At 37.5% G+C, this 26,444-nt stretch overlaps 1 pseudogene; it reads left to right on the top strand.

Annotated features, from left to right (window-relative positions):
* The window catches only part of LOC127438050 (zinc finger protein 234-like), a 173,643-nt pseudogene that overhangs the window by 140,472 nt on the left and 6,727 nt on the right, over positions 1-26,444 (top strand).

The raw sequence follows: 26,444 nt of genomic DNA on the forward strand, positions 1-26,444 counted from the left end.
TACATTAAGGTCTCATATTTGGTGGTTGTTATCTGAACTGTCAAATAACAAATAACGAGATTTGATATTAAAATAACAGGATTAACCTTTAGCACATCAACAATAGTATGAAAGTAGATACTTGAATCTGTTTTTCACTTTTCTGTATTTGCACATTTGTCTCCATTTGAATTACATTTTTGATGATTTCATATGTTCATTGTAGACCTGATGGATGTGAAGGAGGAAAGTCAAGAGCTGGAAATACTTTCACAAACTGAAAACAAGTTCACAGAGAAAAATACTGACAGAGCAGAAGCCAAAAAGTCTTTCACCTGCAGTCAGTGTGGAAAGAGTTTCAGATGTAAAAGACACCTTGAGATTCACATGAGAGTTCACACTGGAGAGAAACCGTACACATGTGATCAGTGTGGAAAGAGATTCAGATGTAAAAGACACCTTGAGATTCACATGAGAGTTCATACTGGAGAGAAACCGTACACATGTGATCAGTGTGGAAAGAGTTTTGCACAAAAACAGTCCCTTATGATTCACATGAGAATGCACACTGGAGAGAAGCCGCACACGTGTGATCAGTGTGGAAAGAGTTTCACATGTAAAAAAACCCTTAAGAACCACATAATAATTCACGCTGAAAAGAAGCCGTACACATGTGATCAGTGTGGAAAGAGTTTTGCACAAAAAGTAGTACTTGATGGACACATGAGAATCCACACTGGAGCGAAGCCATACACATGTGATCAGTGTGGAAAGAGTTTTGCACAAAAACAATCCCTTACGAGACACATGAGAATGCACACTGGAGAGAAGCCATACACATGTGATCAATGTGGAAAGAGTTTCACACATAAAGAAAGCTTTAAGATGCACATAAGAATTCATACTGGAGAGAAGCCGCACACGTGTGATCAGTGTGGAAAGAGTTTCACATGTAAAAAAATCCTTAAGAACCACATAATAATTCACGCTGAAAAGAAGCCGTACACATGTGATCAGTGTGGAAAGAGTTTTGCACAAAAAGTAGTACTCGATGGACACATGAGAGTTCACACTGGAGAGAAGCCGTACACGTGTGATCAGTGTGGAAAGAGTTTCACACGTAAAGAAAGCTTTAAGACGCACATAAGAATTCATACTGGAGAGAAACCCCACACGTGTGATCAGTGTGGAAAGAGTTTCACATGTAAAGCAATCCTTAAGAACCACATAATAATTCACGCTGAAAAAAAGCCCTACACATGTGATAAGTGTGGAAAGAGTTTTGCACAAAAAGGAGCATTCGATGGACACATGAGAATCCACACTGGAGAGAAGCCGTTCACATGTGATCAGTGTGGAAAGAGTTTTGTTCTGTCAAAATGTCTCCGTGATCATCTGCTCTCTCACACTGGAGAAAGACCATTTAACTGCGATCAGTGTGGTAAAAATTTTAGAGTAGAATCATCCCTGAAGCAACACCTGAAAGTTCATACAAAGGAAAAGCCATATGTGTGTTCTGATTGTGGAAAGAGTTTTGCACGATTTGATGGTTTGAAACAGCACCAGAAAACACACACCGGTATGAAAGATCATGTGTGCTTTCAGTGTGAAAAGACTTTTACCAGAGCTGGTAGATTGATAGAGCACCAGAGAATTCACACTGGAGAAAAACCTTACAAGTGTTCACACTGTGACAAGAGATTCACTCTGACGTCTTACCTGAAAAGACATGAGAAGATCCACACTAGAGAGAAACCGTACCACTGCCCTCCATGTGGGAAGAGTTTCATCCAATCAAGTCATCTACAGAGTCATATGAAAAAGCTTCATCCACAGTTCTCAGGGTGAACACTTGTTCATCGTGTGGATTTAAATCAGGTTTTTGTTCTTGCCAGCATTTCTACTGTATGAATTGTTCACAAAAAAATCAATCAAGCTGGGACATGTAATTTAATGTGTTGTTTCATTTATTCCTTTAATGTGTTGTATAGAGTGTGCTGCTGATTCTAAATGAAATTATGAGAAATGAAATATTCTGCAAAATCTAGTTTTAACTTCTTCAGATGTTTTTCAGTGCAGTTAATTTGTTAAAACTAATGTGTAATGTTTGTATTATGTCTATAATGAGTAGACTCAAAGGTACACTAATTAAAATGCTCCATATTAAAAACAGTTTTAGTACTTTTGGATGTTGCATTTGCATGTGTGGGGTTAAAGACAATATGAGAAGAAATACAATTCCAAATGTTAGTAAAGAAAACGCTGCCGTCACAAAATAGTTCAGACAAGTACATGCTGTCACTTTATTTTAAGAGGTAAATATTCATGATTTAAATGTTTTGTAGTTTAGTTATTAACAGTATGGGAACATCGTTTGATATAAAGGCTAGATTTGTTTTGTGTGGGATAAATAAAAGACTTGACGATGTTGCTATGAGGGTATTTTTGGAGCAAAACAACTGAGCTCCTGTGACAGTGGAGTTTGTAGTTGTAGAGATTATCCACACGTGTACCAGTAAATTTGAAGTCACAGAGAAAAATGTTTTAAGAGTTGCAAACTTGTAGATTTTTTTCTTTCTCCCACAAACACAACACAACAGTTACACCTTCTCAAATTCTTCATTGCAGGTGCACAAATCCTATTCTACAAATCACAAATTAAGAAACTCATACGCTCACATTTTTACTACAGTTGCTGCAGTGAATATGGTGCAAAACACATTCACACACCCGCATCAAAAAACGTGACGTCACAGACAAATTTTGCTCATCCGCAAATCAGTATGTGAATTCATCCAATGAGAGTTGCACACTTGTAGAATATTTTCTAACAAAAAAAAAAAAAATTCTTGGATATTTTTCAAGTACATAACTACAACTGCTTGAATCTGCTGCTGCGAGTCTCAAACACTGTTTTTCGCTTGCAAATTACAAGTTTTGTGCGCTCTCCCTTTTGCACCACATATCTATGTAAAATATGGAGCAAAAGTGATTTGTGCATCTGTAGAGGCAGCGGTGGGCACTGGTCAGAGATCACAGAGTTTTGGCCAATCAGAAGAGCTGGTTTGGGCGCCTAACCGTTGGCGGAACGTGGCGCCCGAATGAGCAGAAAAAAAAAACAAAACATCCATGAGCATCTTCTCGAGCTGGCAGTGGCAAATACCAATAAAGGTATGTTTTTCCTTTCTTTTTCTGAAATCACTTACCGTTATACATTTGTTTATAGTTTAAATATGCACGCTGGTCAGCTACGGTTGGTAATCAGTGTTTCTTAGATTAGCCTTTCTTGTTTCACGAAGGTTAGCTAACGCTAGGTTACCTGCACTGTTATGTTTGCTATTCAGTCGTCTCATATTAAATGATACCCTCATATTAAACGATTTATTCCTTATATTCTCTTCTGCTTTACCTTCTAGAAAAATGACAGAACAGGGTGGGTTTTCGCAGGTGAGTATCATGTCATAAGTATGCACCTAATGTAAGATTACCCTTATGAGAATTTACTATGGTCAGAAAATCATGGGCACCATGTTTTTTTTTTCTTTTTGTTTTTGTTTTGTTTGTTTTTGGTGGATAGTAATTTTTATAGGAGTACCATAGTAAAGTAAAGGGATGTCAGAGTTTGCACTACAGTAGGCAATTTGCCCAGTAATTATTACTCCCATAGGGAAGCTGCAGTGTCACAGAGCGGGTTAATTAACATTTTTAAACGTGTAATGTGGATCACACATGGACTATAATAATTTATAAGTTTTGCATAAAACAAACCTGAAATTAAAATACCAGAATTCTATTTGTTATAGTCAAGGCACAGAGAACAATGATAAATATGACCTAACATTATCGCTCACTCACTAAACTCTAGCTTAGTTTCGTGAGGAAGCACCAGTTTCCAAGTGATTAAGCCTCTGTTGCAGGTCAGCAGAGGTGATTAAGTGGGACACTGCAGAGCACATGGGAGTGAGAGAACTTACTATTCTTAGACTACGTCAATATTGATTTTATATTATATGGAACACCTATTTGCAGTGACATTGGATGAAAAACATGCTTTAAATCGCCTATAGGCTTTATAAAATGTTAATTAACCCGCTCTGTGACTCACTGCAGATTCCAGTTTCAAGACTGCTTCCCTATGGGAAAATAATTACTAGGCAAATTGCCTAATGTAGTGCAAACTCTGACATCCCTTTACTTGTTTGAGACTCGTAGCAGCAGATTCAAGCAGTTGTAGTTATGTACTTGTGTTTGTGCTAGAAAAATATCCAAGAAAAAAAAATTGTGAGAAAATATTCTGCAAGTGTGCAACTCTCATTGGATGAATTCACATACTGATTTGCGGATGAGCAAAATTTGTCTGTGACGTCATGTTTTTTGATGCGGGTGTGTGAATGTGTTTTGCACCATATTCACTGCAGCAACTGTAGTAAAAATGTGAGCGTATGAGTTTCTTAATTTGTGATTTGTAGAATAGGATTTGTGCACCTGCAATGAAGAATTTGAGAAGGCGTAACTGTTGTGTTGTGTTTGTGGGAGAGAGAAAAAAATCTACAAGTTTGCAACTCTTAAAACATTTTTCTCTGTGACTTCAAATTTACTGATACACATGTGTGGATAATCTCTACAACTACAAATTCCACTGTCACAGGAGCTCAGTTGTTTTGCTCCAAAAATACCCTCATATGTTTGTCACTGTCTGTTTATCACCAGCAGGTGTCGCTATTCATGCACTTTTTAATTTATTAATCACGACTATGAATGAATACAAGCGTCCTGCTGACTGTATACCGCCTATTTGTTTCTATTTGACTTGTTTCATAAACTCTTTCTTAGAAAATAATTTGGCCATTTTGCATAAAAAAGAAAACATTTAAATTAATTTAATTTCCACAGAATAAAGTCAGGTCTCTTCTAATTATTCTGAAAGTCGTGTTTCATTAGTGTCAATAGCCCAACAGAAATAAAAGGCCCATCAGGCTGAAAAGCCTCTTTATTTCATGCCAATAGTTCACTGTTTTCACCTAATTCATCATGGTAATATAATGAGATCATCTGTAAATTGCCACAGAAACACATTTTGTTTGTGCTAATAGACTGAGGTAAAATACAGCATCACCAATTTTGATATCTAGGAGGTATAAATCTCCTCACAGTATTTATTTGTATATTTGATTTGTCTGCACATTTTTATTCTTCTATTTATTCCCTTAAAAAAAACCTACAGAAAATATAGTTATAATGGTTTAATCAGCCCTAAAAGTTTAATATTTATTTATAAAGTAATTATAATAGTGTTTTTCCAAACGGCATCGTTTACAATAAAATCAGAGGAACCCCATACAGACTGATAAATCATCTACACTGTCTCTCTGGAGAAAAGTCAATAAAACTGAGACATTTTAATGTGATATGAGACTTGAGGAAACATCTGAAAGGAGAAGCCCTTTGTGTGTTCTGTGGAAAGTGTTTTACACGGCTGGACAGTTTGAAAGTGCACCAGAAAATACACACTCATGAGAAGGATCATGTGTGCTTTGAGTGTGGGAATAACTTTATCACAGCAGCTATTTGTATCCGCATATTAAGATGGGACAAAAGGACGTATTTTTACACAGAAAAAGTTGCATGAGATTTAAAGTTAAGGATGGTTTGATCAACACAGTGTACTGTCGCTTTAAGAGGCTCGTTCTCTCATCTCGGATTTGGCGGGAAGAAAAAGAAAAGAAAAGGAGGGGTTGTCTCAAATCTCTCAGAGTGGAGCTTCCTGTTGGCGCAGCGTGGGCATTTCGACGTGTTCTTGGGAGAGCGCCTTGACGGATTGACTGAAAACCTAAAATTGCATGGTAAAGAAACATCATTTGGCGGTTAGCATAAACTGTACTCTGACTGTATAAACATGTCAACTAGCTCAGATGGAGGAAATGAAATGGAGTGGATAATGGCTAAATCTGTGAAGCAGAAAGGGGCTTTGAAAGGAGAGGATCGGATGGCTAGAATGAGAAGTTCGACTGATAATAGTGAGTCTGGTAGAAGTAATACGACTAAAAAATCAAGATCTAGTCTATATGATAGTCAGAGCAGTTTTCATCTAACACAAACTATTGAGTGGAAAGTTGTTGTTGAGTTCAATCAAGATGGCAGGCATTATCATCCAATAAGACTAACAAGAGCAATAGAGAAAGAGATTGGAAAAGTCAAATCTGCTAGATTATTGAACAACAAAAATGTATTAAAAGGGTCAAGAACTGAGAAATCAAAATTCCCTTGATCTTTTGACATATAAGAGGTCATTGTACTATAAAAACATCCTGTAAGTTTCAGAACTCAAAACTTAATCGTTAGTCTAAAAACATCTTATATTGAAGCCAATCTGCCAAAACGACAGGTTGTGGAATGTGCCACTTTATTACGTAATAGTGTGGCTAAACACCACCTCCACAGAAGAAGATCAACGCCTGTTCTACATCACTGCATGTTTAGCCCCGTCCACCGATTCACGCATGTAGTAGGTAAATAACGAGAGAGGAAAACACTGGTCTACGCAGAAACCAAACGATAAAGATGGCTCCGAAGACAACAAGACGCTGTGCATTGCCAAGTTGTGGAAAAACACAGTCTTTGTATTGCCTTCCTTCTGATCCCAACATTAGGAAAGAGTGGATGTACTTTATTTTTAATGAAGTTCCAGACCGCATCAGTAAGAACTTGGTCCTTTACCGCGGATTCGTTTACAAACAAGGCACAATTGGATGCAGGATTTTCAGAAAGATTGAAACTAAAAGACAATGCTGTGCCGACTATATTGGATCCGACAGTAATGTCGCACCACACAAGTGTAACTGTTTTTATTACGTGGTCACTATTGCTTTGTCTGTTTTTACAGATCGTTTGATATGTACTGAGTATTTATGCATTTTTAACCTAAATCACAGCAGCATCCATCTATGAAGGATGTAGGCTGTCATACATACAGGTGCATCTCAATAAATTAGAATGTCGTGGAAAAGTTCATTTATTTCAGTAATTCAACTCAAATTGTGAAACTCGTGTATTAAATAAATTCAGTGCACACAGACTGAAGTAGTTTAAGTCTTTGGTTCTTTTAATTGTGATGATTTTGGCTCACATTTAACAAAAACCCACCAATTCACTATCTCAAAAAATTAGAATACATCATAAGACCAATAAAAAAAACATTTTTAGTGAATTGTTGGCCTTCTGGAAAGTATGTTCATTTACTGTATATGTACTTAATACTTGGTAGGGGATCCTTTTGCTTTAATTACTGCCTCAATTCGGCGTGGCATGGAGGTGATCAGTTTGTGGCACTGCTGAGGTGGTATGGAAGCCCAGGTTTCTTTGACAGTGGCCTTCAGCTCATCTGCATTTTTTGGTCTCTTGTTTCTCATTTTCCTCTTGGTTCAGGTCTGGTGAGTTTGCTGGCCAGTCAAGCACACCAACACCATGGTCATTTAACCAACTTTTGGTGCTTTTGGCAGTGTGGGCAGGTGAAAATCCTGCTGGAAAATGAAATCAGCATCTTTAAAAAGCTGGTCAGCAGAAGTAAGCATGAAGTGCTCCAAAATTTCTTGGTAAACGGGTGCAGTGACTTTGGTTTTCAAAAAACACAATGGACCAACACCAGCAGATGACATTGCACCCCAAATCATCACAGACTGTGGAAACTTAACACTGGACTTCAAGCAACTTGGGCTATGAGCTTCTCCACCCTTCCTCCAGACTCCAGGACCTTGGTTTCCAAATGAAATATAAAACTTGCTCTCATCTGAAAAGAGGACTTTGGAACACTGGGCAACAGTCCAGTTCTTCTTCTCCTTAGCCCAGGTAAGACACCTCTGACATCGTCTGTGGTTCAGGAGTGGCTTAACAAGAGGAATACAACAACTGTAGCCAAATTCCTTGACATGTCTGTGTGTGGTGGCTCTTGATGCCTTGACCCCAGCCTCAGTCCATTCCTTGTGAAGTTCACCCAAATTCTTGAATCGATTTTGCTTGACAATCGTAAGGCTGCGGTTCTCTCGGTTGGTTGTGCATCTTTTTCTTCCACACTTTTTCCTTCCACTCAACTTTCTGTTAACATGCTTGGATACAGCACTCTGTGAACAGCCAGCTTCTTTGGCAATGAATGTTTGTGGCTTACCCTCCTTGTGAAGGGTGTCAATGATTGTCTTCTGGACAACTGTCAGATCAACATTCTTCCCCATGATTGTGTAGCCTAGTGAACCAAACTGAGAGACCATTTTGAAGGCTCAGGAAACCTTTGCAGGTGTTTTGAGTTGATTAGCTGATTGGCATGTCACCATATTCTAATTTTTTGAGATAGTGAATTGGTGGGTTTTTGTTAAATGTGAGCCAAAATCATCACAATTAAAAGAACCAAAGACTTAAACTACTTCAGTCTGTGTGCACTGAATTTATTTAATACATGAGTTTCATAATTTGAGTTGGATTACTGAAATAAATGAACTTTTCCACGACATTCTAATTTATTGAGATGCACCTGTACATGCAGAAGTTTACATCAGTGGGCACATAGCTGTCCTTTGGAACAAGTATTTTACTTTAATGAAAATGATGGACGATGAATATAAAAATGACAGCTTGACAAACGATGGTACATTCATTTATACTTCGTTTACATGAAGCAGTGCGAATTATCCTTTGTCAGCTATAACTGTATTAACGCCTAGTATCTAAACTTTATATGCAACAACCAATGAAATATAAAACATGTAATATGCATAAATGTTAACAACATAACTACACAAACAGCTTTCTGTAGTGTCTTCGGCTAAACTCTAATATAATGTAATAGGCTAACTACCTCACAAATACATAAAGTATAAATATAAATAAAGATGATTATTTACCATGCTGTAGTATCCTTGCCATTTGAGGTGCAGGTTCATTATCTTGTGATTCGGAATCAGACTCTGGCTCAAACATGTATGGCTGAATTTATTATGGCTGCCATTTCTCAACATCGGAAGTTTTCAAAACAATTCCACACGTGTACAGACGGGGGCGTTGAAAAATTTTAAATATGCAAAACTTAGCCAATCATACCAGTGGCCATTTACTATCCGCCACGCCTATTCAAATGGTGTGTTATGATGAGGGGAGTCAAAACAGGACAGAAAATAGCCTATTACTTCTAAATTGATGTTTTTTGATGTAAAAAAATCTTGATAACATTATAAGTGGACCTCAGAGAACAGTACAAAATAAAATAAACCCCTTTAATATATGCATCCAACAAACAGCAGCAGGATAAGATACTAGGAATGACTACACTTAATGGTGAAAGAATGAGTAAGAGGAGTAATTTTAGGAGTTCCGTTGAGCATGTCGATGGAATATGTCAAAAAAGAGATGCAAGGAGGTAAGGTAATAGAGGCCACAAGACTGAAGAGTAGAAAGGATGGTTCAATTAAGGAAACCTTATCTTTTAGTAATTCAGTTTGAGAAAAGTTTGCCAAAATCAGTGCAAATGGGATATATGAACTTTAGAGTACGGGAATTTATCCCGAATCCTCTTAGATGTTATAAATGCCAAAGAATGGGAGACATAGCTCAGCAATGTAATGGTAAACTAAGATGTGCGAGATGTGGTGGTCAGCATGAGTATGGAAAATGTGAAAAGAATGCCAAAGTGAAATGCTGTAACTGTGGAGGAGGTCACAGTGCAGCTTATGGAGGGTGTATTGTCCAAAAAGAACCCAAATAAGTTCAAAGAGTAAAGATAATGAGTAAAACCTCATATGCAGAAGCTCTAAAGCAAGTCAAGGAGAAAGGAAATACTTACAGGAATGACAACAGAAGAGGCCAAAATTAAACAGGCCAAAGGGATGACATATCAGGTTTTCAGGAGGTAATCCATGGACCGGTCCCTACGGTGACTGATTGTAATCACAAGTGTAAATTTGATGAGGATATATTAGTAGTGAAGAAAGTGAAGTTTGTAGCCTTCATTTGTCACATCATTAATGTTACCGCACAATTTAAAAAGAAAAGTGATGGAATAAAAGTCATTGTAGAGGCAGCAGGTAGGTTTCTTGACATGAGAGAAATGAAAGCAGATCAGATACATGCATTGTTATCAGTAACTGAAGGTGGATAAAAAAATATGCTGAGGGTTGAGATTCTGATCATGGTTCTGCACATACTTCAATGGAAAGTGAGAAGCCTTATAGCTAATGGTCAAGAATTTAAAAAGTATATTTACAATTTGGAAATAGTTCCAGAAATAGTATGGGTACAAGAAACATGGTTAATTTTAGAATTCCAAGTTATAGTGCAATAAGACATGATAGAGGTAACAATCAAAGTGGTGGAGGGTGTGCTACCTTTATCAAAGATGGGGTAGCTTTCAGAGTGATTACATCTCCTGAAAAATGGGAATGTACCGTAATTGAAATCTGTTGTGCAGGGAAAGAAGGAAATATTAAATTAATTAATTTTTACAATCCATGTAAAAAGTTAACAATTGAAATGTTAAATGAAATAGGAGGAAAGGTTTTAAAAAAGGAAATTTGGTGTGGTGATTTTAATGCTCATAGTAGTTTATGGGGTGGAAATTACGCAGATATTAATGGAAGAATAGTTGAAGAGTTAATGGATGAAGTCTATTAATGATGGAAAAGGAACAAGAGTAGACATGAATAGGGATCAGTTTCATGTTTGGACATTACTCTGGTATCAGATAAGTTAGTTAATATGTGTGAATGGTATGTCAAGAAAGACTCGACTGTAGGAAGTGATCATTTCCCAGTTCTCACTATAATAAATACAAATGTATCAATGCAAGTAGGGAACTCAATCACTAGATGGTGTTTTGATAAGGCTGATTGGGAAAAATTCAAAATATGTTGCAGGGAATCAGCACACATGGTTACATTAGAAGGTACCATAGAGGAATGCTCAAGGCAAGTCACAGAGTATATATTTAATGCTGCGACATTATGTATACCAAGGAAAGTAACAAAAGGGAGAAAGAAAGTTGTACCATGGTGGAATGAGGAGTGCAGTAGAACCATTAAAGAACGAAATAAAGCATTTAGAGTATTCAAGAAAAACTTAACACATGAGAACATAATTGATTACCAAAGGAAAAGAGCAACTGCCCGAAGGACAATTAAAAATACCAAAAAGAGGACATGGAGGGAATTCTGTTCCACCATTGGTAGAGAAACCGAACTAAAAGATATCTGGAACATGTTTAAACAAATGAGTGGGAAAAGGAAGGTAACAAAAATCCCTGCATTAGTAGATGGAGAGAAGATGCCAGTAACAGACAAAGAGAAGGCTGATGTTCTGGGAATCTCATTTGCTGCAATACACAGTGGTGAACATCTAGATGATATTCATAGACAAGAAAAAGAACGGGCAATCAGAGTAAATGAAAATGTGAGGGGAAAAGAGAGAAGATGATATGTCAGCTCTTGATGTGGATATTTCAATTTCGGAACTTAAAATAGCCTTGCAAGACACCGGGTATTCAGCCCCAGGACAAGGTCAGTTAAGTTATGCCATGTTTAGACAGATGCATGTGGAATCTTTGAAGATTATACAGAGACTCTTTAATAAAATATGGAGGGAAGGAGTTATACAAACGTGTGGAAAGAGGTGATAATATTACCATTCAACAAACCAGGGAAAGATCCTGCTGATCTTGGAAATTACAGGCCCATAGCTTTGACCTCACACTTATGTAAATGGATGGAAAAAATAATAGTAAGTAGATTAACATACAGTTGCAATCGAAATTATTCAACCCCCCCAGACAGTAAGGATTTACAAAGGTAAGCTTTTCTGATGACCCAGAATTTTTAAACTTCACATCTATATCAGTTGAGTGACACATTCAAAGTCATAGTGTGAATATGTAACCTAATATTTCTAAATAGCAGGATTTTATTAAAATACATCCATGTCATAATTATTCAACCCCTATTACATGTAGCTGTTTCTTAAATATGTAAGGCTACACAAGTAATTGTTTTAAAACAAAATTAAGTTATCAATCTGCAATGGCACTTATTTAAGTTTTATGTTTTAGCGTTGTAAGCAAAAATGTATTTCTATGCAAAAAATGCAATTAAAAATAAGCTGTCTCAAAAGCTAACAGAGGAGATTATTTCATTACACAAGAAAGGACATGGCTAAAAGTACATTTCCAAGGCACTTCAATTTCCAATAGACAAAGTTGACAGCACCATTCATACATGTTTTTAAATATGGTACAACAGCAACCTTCTTGGGGTGTGGAAGAAAGCAAAACTTCACCAAGGGGAATGTTGACTCCAGTTGACTGAATATTCAAGAAGTAATTAGGAAAGACCTGTGGAGTCCTGGAAGAGGGTTTTATAGATGTATGACACTAAACTGAAAATGAGTTTTAGGCCCATGGGTCAGCAGTACGTCTGGAGTAAGATGAAAAGGTGATGACAAGAACGACACCATCCCCACAGTCAAGCATGGAGGTGGGTCAGTCCTGTTATGGGGGTGTTTTGTGGCTGCAGGAAACGGCTATCCTGACTATGTGACTGACACCATGGATTCTTTCAGGTATCAGGCCATTTTGGCATGAAAAGATGCCTTCAGTGTGTAAATTGAAGCTCGGTGATCACTGGACTTTCCAGCAAGACAATAACACCAAGGACACATCCAAGTTGTCCAAAATCTGGTTCAGGGATAGGTCGTGGAATGTCTTTAAATGGCTCTTTCAGTCCATCATTAAAATCCCATTGCAAACCTTTGTTGGGATTTCAAGGAAGCAGTGGCAGCACAGAAACCAAAGAATGTCAATGAGCTAGAAGCTTTTGCTCATGAGAAATGTGTAAAGATTCTAATAGAGGTGTCCGAAGCCTGAGAACACTTACCTGAAACATTTATTTGCTTTTATTAAGGATAAAGGATGCTCCGCAAATGATTGACTTTGGGGGCTGAATATATTTGACATGACATTTGTGGAGAGAATTAGTTATTTTTTATTTTAAAATTTGGGTAAACTGGACTCTTTGTTCTCAAAATCACTCAAATGTGTATTAAAAACTTACTTTGACTATTTACTGAGGTTTTAGTTGATGTGTTTTAATTCACATCACCAGAATGTATTGCTGGTCAGGGGGGTTGAATAATTTTGATTGCAACTGTATGTTCTGGAACAGAGAGGATTATTATGTAAGTATCAGTTTGGATTTAGAAAAGGAAGATCCACAACTGACGCTCTTGATCGAGTAAGTAATTAATTGGAAAAGGCTATGAAAATAAAAGAGTTAATGGCAATAGTCTATTTTGACATTGAAAAGGCATACGATTCCATGTGGAAAGAAGGGTTGCTCATTAAATTAAGTAATATGGGTATGAGAGGGAGATTATATAATTGATTACTAGACTTTATCAGACAGGAAAATTAAAGTCAAGGTTGGGGAGGAAGTTTCTAAGGACATTGAAATTGATAATGGTATCCCACAGGGTAGTGTAATCAGTCCTACACTGTTTAATATCATGATAAATTACATTTTCTCAGATCTTGAAGGATGTATCAAATCTGCATTATATGCAGATGATGGGGCTATATGGATAAGGGGAAGAAATGTGAAATATGTAATAGGAAAATTAAGAGAAGCAATAAAGAAAGTGGAAAAATGGTCATATAAATGGGGGTTTAAGCTGTCAATGAATAAGTCCTGCTATATGATATTTACAAATAAGCGAAAGATTGATGTTGAGAAGCTGACACTATATGGGAAGCCAATGGAGAGGGTGTCTGAGTTTAAGTACTTAGGACTATGGCTAGATGATAAATACACATGGAAAGTGTATATAAACATATAGAATCAAAATGCTAGAAAGTAATACATTTACTAAGAGCAGTGGCTGGATATGATTGGGGGGCTGATAAGCAGTCACTAATTGATATATACAGAGCAATTATGAGATCAACTATTGATTATGGATGTATAGTCTATGGAGCAGCAGCTAAGATAATACTACTAAATATATTATTTAGACAGTATAGAGCTCTACGGCTCTGTATAGGAGCCATAAAGTCAACCCCCATTAATGCTGTCCTAATAGAAGCAGGTGAAATACCATTGGAGTTCAGGAGAGAAAAATTATCACTTACGTACTGGATTGGGTTAAAAGGATGTGGAGAGGAAAACCCCACAAAAATAACAATTCAGAATTGTTGGGAATATGACAAATTTAAGAGAAGTGGATTTGGATGGACATCGAAAGGAAGAGCTAGTGAATATGGCTTGGAGGCTATAGAGTTCACTAGGACTACCCCAATTAGTAATATTCCACCATGGCTTTATCCAACAACAGAAATAGATATTAATATAGAAGAGAAGAAAAGAGAATGGTAAACGAATGAAGTGGGTAACAAAGCAAGTTTATATGTAAGAAATAAGTATTTCAGCTACCTTAAAACGTACACAGATAGGTCAAAGAATAAGCAAGGGAGTGTGGGAATTGGTGTATACATCCCTGATTTTAAAATAACCATAGTTAAAAGACTTTATGATTATTTATCAGTGTATACAGCAGAATTAGTGGCAGTCATAATAGGGTTACAATGGGTTGAAGAGGTTAAACCAGATAGGGTGGTTATATGCACTGATTCAATTGCTGTTTTGGGAAGCATCCAATCGAGGAAAAGTGATAGAGAAGATTTTATCATAGAACTATTTCAAAATTTGTATAGGATCCTTAGAGATGTGCAGTTTTGTTGGGTGACAGCTCATGAAGGTCTGAAGGGAAATGAGAGTGCTGACTTGCTTGCAAAAAAAAGCTTTACAAAAGGAAATCTCAATATCAATTACATTAGGAAATGATAAGGGAAAGCCCTGATTAAGAATAAAGGAATGGAGATCTGAAAGGAAGGAGATATTATAAAATTCAAAAATCAGTTAAAATAAAGGTATATAAAGAAAAGAACAGAAGAGAGGAAACGATAATAACAAGACTCAGATTAGATCACTCAGGATTAAATAGTATGTTGGCTGTTCTAGGGAAAATAAATAGTAATAAGTGTGCTAACTGTGTCATTATGCATTGTACCATATATGAATCTGATAGAAGGAACTTACATGACAAAGTAAAAGAAACAGGACAGGCGTGGGATCTAAAAGGGGTATTGGGAACAGAAGGGGTAAGAGAGATCAGGAGGGCACTTTTTACCTTTTTAAAATGCACAAGATTGTAAAATAGAATATGAGCTAAGTGGTGATACACACTCTTGTACAGTAGGTGACAGTATGCACCTTTAAAAGTTGTTTGCAACCTGCCAAAAAACAAAGAGAAGAAGAAGAATCTCTCAGAGTGGATCATGTTTTCTCTTTTGTCAACAGGACTCCGTTCTTCTTACATGGATTACTGATTTATCTGGATTTCATCTTCAACATTTGACCCGATCCTGGACTGTGACGTTCTTCATAGATCATCTGACTTTCAGAACAGGTTTGTAAATTCATTTATTTAACATAATCGGGATTCAATTGCGCTTTTATAAGAAGATAGACTACTGAAAGTCATATATCACAGATCATTTTTATGTAGGAATGTTGTGTCATAGATGCACTTTTATCATTGTTATTATGTCACATATTCTGTTAATACTGAATATGGATCATATTTTCAGGTTTTGAATGCAGCAGTAAACTATAGCAGGTACGACTGCACGATTATGACAAAAATCATAATTGTTGATGAATTCTCTTGTTATTCTAATGGCAAACATACATTTAGAATAATACACATTAGATTAATGAATTATAAAAAGTTAATAATAATTGTACATTTAAATATTTTGTGTGGGGCATCTTAGTATATTTTATATGTGAGCTACAAATCCAAAATCATGTTTTCATGATTATTTAATTGCAGAAGCTGAAATTGAAAACGTGATTATTTTTTTGATTAATTGTGTAGTCCTAATAGCAGGGTCAGCTTGAGAAGAATAAAGCTGCAGGCAGTGCCCCAACTAGGGGCTTGAGCTCCAAACTGCCCTTAAAGATACAGGGAACCCCTTACCTAACCCTTTCCTTAACCTTAACCGAGTGGAAGTGACGCCCCCTTTTGGGGTAACTCTCCAAAAGAGGAAAAAGTTAGAGAGCGGTAAATTCTAACAGTCAAAAGAAAGGAAGATATCAAATAGTGATGTTTTGTTCTTAAACGATTCAGTATTTTTGAACAGATCATTTAAGTGAACAAATTGTTGTCGTTCACTTCCATCCCCTGACTCATATTTCTAGTTCACTGACATCTCTCCCATTTGAAGTCAATGAGCTCTAGTTTGAAGCGTGAGAATACTTTGGTGGATTTTCTTGCCTGTAAAGACTGACGATAGCACGAGCCAATAGTATTCTTGTGCGGACTGTAAAGGAGTATGTCATTGGTTTGACCAAGGGATGTTAATGATGAATCGATGATGATTATTCATCATAAATTGATTACGCTTGTTGATCATCGATTAATAAATTAAGCACAAATGCGTTCGGTAATCATGCCAGCATATGGAGAAAAGACTGTTTATAGTCATCCACCACTAGAGGGCGCACTACACTTCCGCTTGCGCACTGCATGTCACGTTCTGTCTAAAACACAAAAGTGTATCCGTAACTTTCTTACTTGTAAAGATGAAGCGGGCTCAATGTAATGACAGAATGTTTCTCTATAAATGAACATTATGTTTACAGCATACACCATGATAGTGTTTTAAAGTACATCATGACAACAAGCAATGTTGATCCGCCGGGGGGACGCAAGCAAGCATCGACATCATGCTGACAGATGAGGTAACATAATTAAAATTACACAGTTATGATTGTTTTACTACAAACTTTGAGACTGTATATTATATTTGACTCTCCAATGCTGGAACAGGGCTAAAATAAAGTGTGGATATAGGTCTGACTATGCGAGACTGTAGTTTGAAGTAATCACTTTTCTTTGCATGATACATTGACTACATTTATATGATAGTCTATGTCAGCGTTAGCTAGCTAGCCAGCTTTATCAATAGCTGTTAGCTAAATTTGGTGGATGATGACAGTAGCTGTTTATAAAATAGACTGTACATTATAAATATGTTGACACAATTCAGTATTGATGTGATCACAACTGTCATGTTGATATATGGATGCGCTATTGTTTTATAATAATAGATTGTATATATTTTCTGTATAATCAAGTTACGTTACACTAATGAATGGAGCTTTTTGCATTATCTTGAACATTGTCTAGCATTCATTTCATGTGTTATTGTAGTTTAGCTGAAATGACACAGATCAATCCTTATGGCACTATATTTCACATGCTTTGCAGTTATGTAAGCTTACCTGTCCAATAAGAAAACGCCAATTCGGGGTCGGTTTTGATCCCCAAAACCGAACAAAGGTCCCTGCAGGAATCAAATGCCCTGCCGATGTTCACTCTAGTTTTCGCTCGACCACGATTACGTTCCCGCTTAGCCAGACGGGATTCAGTAGATAAATGTTTTTTTGTTTACTCAGAGTTTGTGTAGGAGTCGGTGTCGTGCTGGGAGCCGGAAGTTTGCTGGATTCCATCTCTAAGATAACGATACCTAGTATTGCAGACTGTTGTCACTGTTGAATAGCGGAAGAGACGCTATTACTGAGGCAAGGCTCTCGAGAGCGCGCATAAACGTCACATCCTTTGGATTTTCCCGGCAAAAGCGACCCGCTCCCGTCGCATGAAAATCAGTCTACAGGCTTTAATAGGCAACTTAGGAAGTCCAGGAAGAGCTCATTTTTTTAAGTTGCATTACAAGCCAATATAGGCCAATATTACATGAAAAATTATTACATACTGCACCTTTAACAATAAATAAAAAACAAAAATCACTTATTCATACTAAACATAGCCTGAATGTATAGTATTAAAATACTATGAACTGAAAATATATTCAGAGGAAATAATACTCAGATTTTTTAAGTGTATGTATATAAATGATAGTTAAACAGTGGGCTACATGCACATACTTTGGTGGTTGTTTCATGTTTTCACGTTTCCTTCTATAGAAAGGAATTTTTCTCTTATGTTGAGAAAATCAGAGAGGTTTTCGTTAGAACGGTTGGACAATCGAACATCAAACTTTGTATAAATAATCTTTGACTGAAGAAAAATATGCATCTTGTATTTTTTTTTAGTTTCAAGCTGTACACCACTAACAGTTTATAATTTATATTGTTAATGATTAATCAGTTGTTTTTCATTAATGTTAACGATTGTCAGTTAAGGACTTTTTTTTAAATTTGCAATCCTAGTTTGACCCACTGAACGAATACGTTCTTCACTGAAGCAGTCAGTCGTTCATTTGATTCAGAACGAGTTCTCGAACAAATTAAATATACTGATACACTCGATCACAAACTAAATGAATCGGTCATTAAACAGGAAGCTCTGCTGCAACTGCATGGATGATTTTTCTGATTGGTTATAAAGAGCATTTTATACAGTATATTTTTATTATATTAAGTATATGCGCTAAAACAATCATACTCTAATCCACCAATAAATGCTGTGAATTTTCCCATCAGTCTACAAGAAAAGATCTGCATCCAAACAAACCGAACAACTAAAATCAGTAATGATGGAGTTTGTGAAAGAGGAGAGTGAGATCATGAGTGATCCAGAAGCCTGCAGAATTAAACATGAAGATACTGAGGAACTAATAGGTTGGTGTTCATTCTTGATTCTTCATTAATGATTCTGAGATACATTAAGGTCTCATATTTGGTGGTTGTTATCTGAGCTGTCAAATTACAAATAACCAGATTTGATATTAAAATAACAGGATTAACTTTTAGCACATCAACAATAGTATGAAAGTAGATACTTGAATCTGTTGCTTCACTTTTCTGTATTTGCACATTTGTTTCCATTTAAATGTAATTACTGATGATTTCATATGTTCATTGTAGATCTGATGGAAGTGAAGGAGGAAAGTCAAGAGCTGGAAATACTTTCACAGACTGAAAACAAGTTCAAACAGAAAAATACTGACAGAGCAGAAGCCAAAAACTCTTTCACCTGCAGTCAGTGTGGAAAGAGTTTCATATGTACAGGACACCTTGAGATTCACATGAGAGTTCATACTGGAGAGAAGCCGTACACATGTAATCAGTGTGGAAAGAGTTTTGCACAAAACGGAAACCTTACATATCACATGAGAATCCACACTGGAGAGAAACCTTTCACATGTGATCAGTGTGGAAAGAGTTTCACACATCAACAATACCTTAAGAGTCACATGAGGGTTCACACTGGAGAGAAACCTTTCACATGTTATCAATGTGGAAAGAGTTTCAAACAAAAAGGAAACCTTAAGAGTCACATGAGAATCCACACTGAAGAGAAACCACACTCGTGTGAACAGTGTGGAAAGAGTTTTACACAAAAAGGAAATCTTATGAAGCATATGAGAATCCACACTGGAGAGAAACCTTTCACATGTCATCAGTGCGGAGAGAGTTTCACATGTGGAGCAAGCCTCAAGAGGCACATGATAATTCATACTGGAGAGAAACCTTTCACATGCCAGCTGTGCAGAGAGAGTTTTACACGTCAACAATACCTTAAGAGTCACATGATAATTCATACTGGAGAGAAACCTTTCACATGTCATCAGTGTGGAAAGAGTTTCAGACAAAAAGGAAACTTTAACAGTCATGTGAGAATCCACACTGGAGAGAAGCCGTACACATGTGATCAATGTGGAAGGAGTTTCAAACAAAAATCACACTTTAACAACCACGTGAAAATCCACGCTGGAGAGAAGCCGTACACGTGCCATCATTGTGGGAAGAGATTCAGATGTCAAGTAAGTCTTACAAATCACATGAGAATTCACACTGGAGAGAAACCGTACACATGTGATCAGTGTGGAAAGAGTTTTGCTCTGTCAAAATATCTTTACAATCATCTGCTCTCTCACACTGGAGAAAGACAATTTAACTGTGATCAGTGTGGTAAACATTTTAGAGTGGAATCAGCCCTGAAGAAACACTTGAAAGTGAAGCATCACATCTGTAGTATTTGTGGAAAGGGTTTTTCACAGCTGGACAGTTTGATAATGCACCAGAAAATGCACACTGATGTAAAGGATCATATGTGCTTTGAGTCTGGGAAGACTTTTACTAGAGCCGGTGAATTGAAAATGCTCCAGAGAATTCACACTGGAGAAAAACCCACACTGTGACAAGAGAATCACTTGTTCATCAAACCTGAAAACACATGAGAGGATCCACAGCGGAGAGAAGCCGGACCACTGCACTTCATGTGGGAAGAGTTTCACCCAAGCAAGTCATCTAATGAGACATTAATTGCATCATCCAAAGTTGTCAAAGTGAGCTAAAATCATCTTCTGGTCAGGTTCAAGTAGGGATGCACCAATCCAATACCTGGATCGGTATCGGCTCCGATACTGGAGCTTTTAGATGGATCGGGTATCGGTCCGACGAGCCCGATCCAAATCCGATACTGTGTGGTAGTCATGTTACTGTCAAGCTCCAAAAATGACATAAAAGAACCATAAAAACAAAAACAAAAAAGGCAAAAATAAAACACTGGTTTCTGTTCTACTGAAGACTTATACTGGAATTACTGTTAATTTTGCTGCTACATTATCCAGTATACTAGTTAATAATAAAGTGTTTATTAATAAGCTATACATTTATATTGAAATAATGTGTAGTTAGAGGTTTGTGTTTCTTTACATATTAAAGAGTACTCACAATTAGTTCCACACAATAATGTAAAGATATTCTAAACTGATTATGCAAAAAACAACAACACTGGTATCGGCTTGGGATCGGTATCGGCCGATACTGAGATTTCTGATATCGGATCGGAAGAGAAAAAGTGGTATCGGTGCATCCCTAGGTTCAAGTAAGATGTTAATTTGCTTAAATTACCTATAGTGAAGTTTGTCCTGGTTCCTTTGAAGCAAATTCAGAGGTCACAATATTAGTAATCTTGTATAGTCTGATCTTTGACTTAAACAGCAAAGGTCTGGATCATTTAGCAGCTAAAATTGGCCAAGAACCACCCACTTAGACTTGAAGAGCCACCTAAATGACACGTAGGGTCCTTTCTTAAGAGTGCAACGTATAAGTGCACACGCAAGGTCAGTAGGCATGGCCATAAAGTTTTGGTATTTTCGTGCAAGCATACGCAAAATCTAAGCGTAAGTGGGTTGGTGAAATCGTTCACATAAAGCACTAATGTGTTGGGTCAAGTGAAATTTAATTCAGAGGTTCTTCTCTGGTTAATGCACCATCTGCGTCCTATTATATAGTCCATTCCTTGTCAAGCAGCAGTGATAGAAACAAGGAAGGCACATTCATAAGAAGTTGGTAGTGTAAATAGACTGTATGCAATACAGTACTTTTGCACATTAACTACGTCCTTGTTTAATGTCAGGCATATTTCTATGACAGTGACACGCTCCTTATATAAGTATGGAAAATGTGGTGCTCGTCAGGACTAATTGGATGTAGGCTCTGCTAAATTTATAGAGAATGCAAGTATAATAATCGTATTCATGTATTGAAACATAAATCAAGACTAGTGTCAACAGTGATTGTCAGGGACATAATTTAATGTTCCACTGTACTCTCAGAGATTGGACATTAACTTTTATTACCACCTACTAGTAGAATCTCCAAACTGCAAATGCAGGAACTGAGTTTAGACTTTGCGCCAAGAATAGACACGGTTTTCAGATGTCTTAGCGCAATGACGAGTTCTCAGGAAAATAGCAAATTGCACTTTGCACCACTTCATTAACAAATTTGTGTCAAAAACAAAATTATAAAGACCACATTCCATATTGGTGCAACAATCAACCCCCGAACTTTCCCCAGAACAAAAAACAAAAAAAACAGAAAAAAGAAAAACCTGCGCATTAACCCCGCACACGACAGCGCCAACCGGCGTCCATCCTTCTAAACTCACACAGTCCATGTACGCCTATGAGAGCCCCCATGACAACTTTGCCGTCGGATTGCTCAAGTCCAGTGTTTCTATACAAAAATGTGTAAAAGAGAATTACACAACAGAAGATAATCTATCAAACAAACTCCAGCCATTAGGTGGGATAAACACAAGGAACGTGTAGATTCATCCACATAACTGTCCCGAAGGTGTGTTCCTCCGAGTTATATATATATATATATATATATATATATATATATATATATATATATATATATAATTGAAAAAAATACAAAAAAAGGGCCGTTCATTGAGCCGGCCCATTCGGCCATTACATGAGTGGAACAGATGCTTTAATCACTCTAATGATTTGCAAGAAATATTCCACAAAAGAAACTCCATCCAATAGGAGGCATAAGTACAAAGAACGTACAGATACCTCCACAAACTTTCCCGAAGGAGCGTTATTCCACAAAACAAACTCCAGCCACTAGGCGGAACCAACACAAAAAGAAACAAAGAAGGCGCTCAGCTTCCTCGGATGGTCAAGTGAATGTTCAGTGAGTCAGGTCCACTCGGCTGTATCAAGAGCATCACACAATAACTTACTCATTCCATTGACTTTATGAAGGACAATGCTTGTTGTGGGCATGTAAATGTTTTGCGGCCATCATTAGTATCTATTCTCAATTTGGCTGGGAACATAAGTGCAAAAGTGACCTTCTGTTGATGTAAGAGTTTCTTGCATTCCTTGAATCAGTCACGTTTCTCTCTTGTCGAATTAGCAAGTCTGGGAACAAGAAAATTTTGGGGTTCTTCCAAGAAAGCCTTCCTTTACTCCTCGCCTCGCGTAACACAAGATCTTTATCGGATGATCTCAGAAATTTGGCCAGAATTGATTGGGGCCTGTCTTGCTCAGCAGATGTCTGAGCCAGGACCCTGTGAGCTCGCTCGATTTCCAACGTATGGCCTGTTATGTTGAGCAGACTCGGAAAGAGCTCGTCTAGGAATTTCACCATATCTCGGCCTTCTTCGTTCTCAGGAATTCCAACAATTCGTATGTTATTTTCGCTGATTACAATTCTCAAGGTCTTCCAATTTTTCCCAATTGTGTTGCAAGTCTATCTTGGTCGCTAGCAGATTAGCAGCTAATTCCCTCTCCGATGACTCCAGATAATCAATCCGTTTCTCGACGTCCCCCATTCTTGTAACCAACTCGGTGAATTTCGTCTCCATGGCAGTGATCGATCGACATATTACCGCAAGATCCTCCAATTCCGCAATGACCTTCGCCAGCATTGCTGACTTGCTCGACTGTTGACGCTGAATCCCTTCCGCTGCACCGTCCAAATTGAGTCCCTGGCCTGCGGCCTAGTCAGGGGTGTCAGCTTGAGCACGTAAGTGTCTTTTAATGTCTCCAGAGCCTGAGGATTTTGAATTCTTTGAGATATTGTCTTCATAGAACAGTTATGGAACAGGGTGTATCGAATCTCGATACACCCTATGATACAAAAAGTATTAAAAACTAGCAAAGTATGCAGAGCTCGCCATTCACATGTCTGACCCTCGCATGGCGCCACGCGGCTCCCCAAAAAGTGTGTTTTTAATTCAATTCAAAATGGCGGACAGGAAGTATGGACGACCATTGCAAATTTGGTATCATCATACTCTGCATGACCCAAAAAAAGCCATTGACACAAGTCTAATGACAATAGGCCAAATTAATCAAAAGTTAAAAGCGTTTCATAATATCTTTTGACCACTAGGTGGCACTGGTCCCAAAGTTTGAGTACCTTCAGGACATGGCCCTAATGACATACACAAATTTTCATAACTTTATGGCAATGCATTTGTAAAATACAGCATTTTACAACAAAATTCCAAATGGCTGACACCCAATATGGCCAACCTATCATTTTACTCTGTATCATTTTAGGCCAAACTATTCAGAAGTTATAAGCAAAAGGACATTTTTATATTTCTTGGCCAGTAGGTGGCGCTGTTCTGAAACTGCTCAGATACCCTCGGGGCATGATGGCTATGACATATACCAAGGTTTGCTTCAATATGCCAAAGCAGGGGTTGCTAACGTTTTTGAAATGTAGTGCCATTTTTTTTAATTTCAATGGCTGTGCAAGAGCTGCAGGCTCGTGACACGCAAATGGCTTGCATACGCTGCACGAGTCTGTTGGGAATCCTCCAGTTTCGTAACTTTTTTTTTTAAATTTTTCACCCAATTTGGAATGCCCAATTCCCAATGCCAATTTAAGTCCTCATGGTCATGTAGTGATTCGCCTCAATCCAGGTGGCAGAGGACGAATCCCAGCTGCCTCCGTGTCTGAGACCGTCAACCCGCACATCTTATCAAGTGGCTTGTTGAGCACTTTGCCACGGAGACATAGCACATGTGGAGGCTTCACGCCACCCACCGCGGCATCCACGCTCAACTCTCCACGCGCCCCACCGAGAACGAACCACATTGTGGGGACCACGAGGAGGTTATCCCATGTGACTCTACCCTCCCTAGCAACTGGGCCAATTTGGTTGCTTAGGAGACCTGGCTGGAGTCACTCAGCACACCCTGGGATTCGAACTAGCGACTCCAGGTGTGGTAGCCAGCATCTTTTACCGCTGATCTACCCAGGCCCCCTCAGTCTCATCACATTTAAACTTTTTGTTTAGCCTCCCATTCAGCTCATGAAAACACGCTGCATGATTATGAGGAAGGATTACATCAAGATGTAGATTGGAATGCATGTGTGGAATTTCATATAAATAAAATAGTCTACTCTTCTCTCACCATTGCTGGCATGCCAGTGATTACCCCTTCGTGTGCCATAGGTTGCCGACCCCTGTGCCAAAGTATTTCGAAAAAATGGCCTCACTTCCATTTTGCCGTGCTCACTGTCGATTTTCGTTGATGTTTCGTTGGTCTATCATCATGAATTCCATAACTTTGTTAAATTTTGAGCAAATCAGACATGCGGAGAGGTTTGAATAAGTAGGTTTTACAGAAAATTAAAAATAGCGGAAAATGTAGAGGGCGGAGCTAACAAAATGGGACTCGCCATGACCCAAGCAATCACAAGAAAAACATTTTGTTTCTAGGCTAATGGTTCAAATGTTATAGGCCAAAACGTGTGTGCAAATTTGAATTGTTGGTGGCGTTTAAGTAAGTTTGAGTAAGAGACACCAAATGTGCCATGAGAAATGTTGAGAATGGCCTGTATCTGTGTGCCAAATTTCATAACTTTAAAATAGATGGTTCAATGGGCTGCCACAGACTAGCGGAAGAAGTGGAATTTCGTTAATTTTCGTTAAGCAGGGTTACGGTTAAGCCTACACAATTAAGTTTCAAACTTTGAACTTTATTTTTTATTTATTTTAACTAAAAATTCAAATGAAACTGAAAAAAAAATAAAATATATATATATATATATATATATATATATATATATATATAAGTACCCACCTTTCCATTTACCGTTAGGCAAGTATCCGTCTAAACATGCAAGCGGAAAATTACTTGCACAAATGAAGACATAATAACAATTATAAATGTCAAATATAACTTAACATATCACTGAAATATAAGTCATGGTTTGAGGTGAATGTGTTTTTGTATTATTTTATGTTTTAATCACAGATGTATATGCTGCAGAGTTGTGGTCACAATGAACGGTCCTGTGGAAATAAAGCAAACTGAGCTCAAAGCACCTCCTGATCTGAGATGTCTGAGGTCATTTGTGGCACTCATAGACGATACTGTTCTTGCAAAAAAAATTCAGAAGACATAAATGAAGAAAGAGGCATACTGCACGCCTCCGTACAAACAACGTGTCATACATGCGCATAGACGACTTTTCTGTCATCTGTTCTTAATAATATAATAAAGTGTGTTTCTTCAAGCCCGTGTCTGTGTGCCGTGGGGAAAATTATTTGTAATATTTATTTGATAATAATAATAGCCTAATAATTTAATACATTAATGGGAAGACGAGCCAAATATCATCATGACATCATCAAAGGCATCAGCTATTGGCGATCACTCTTTCCATCGTCGATCCCCGAGATCATCGTCTATTGGCACAACCCTAGTTTATTCACAATGCATTCTGACTAGCAGGTAACTTAGTTCAAGTTCACATGTTCATTTGCTGCATTAGCTGTGCAGATGTTATATTACATGGAACATATAATATGGAAAGTAATCCACAAATAAATGCTGTGAATTTTACCATCAGCCTACAAGAATAGATCTACATCCAAACAGAAAAACTGAAATATGCAACTATGGTTTGTTAAAGAGGAGAGTGAGACCATGAGTGATCTAGAAGCCTGCAGAATAAAACATGAAGATACTGAGGAACAAAGAGGTTGGTGTCCACTCTTGATTCTTCATTAATGATGCTGAGAACTTTAAAATCACAAAGCTTCAAGCAGTTCTACAGAATTGGTGGTTTTTATCTGAGCTATGA

The sequence above is a fragment of the Myxocyprinus asiaticus genome, chromosome 49, assembly GCF_019703515.2.
Source record: "Myxocyprinus asiaticus isolate MX2 ecotype Aquarium Trade chromosome 49, UBuf_Myxa_2, whole genome shotgun sequence".
NCBI lineage: Eukaryota > Metazoa > Chordata > Actinopteri > Cypriniformes > Catostomidae > Myxocyprinus > Myxocyprinus asiaticus.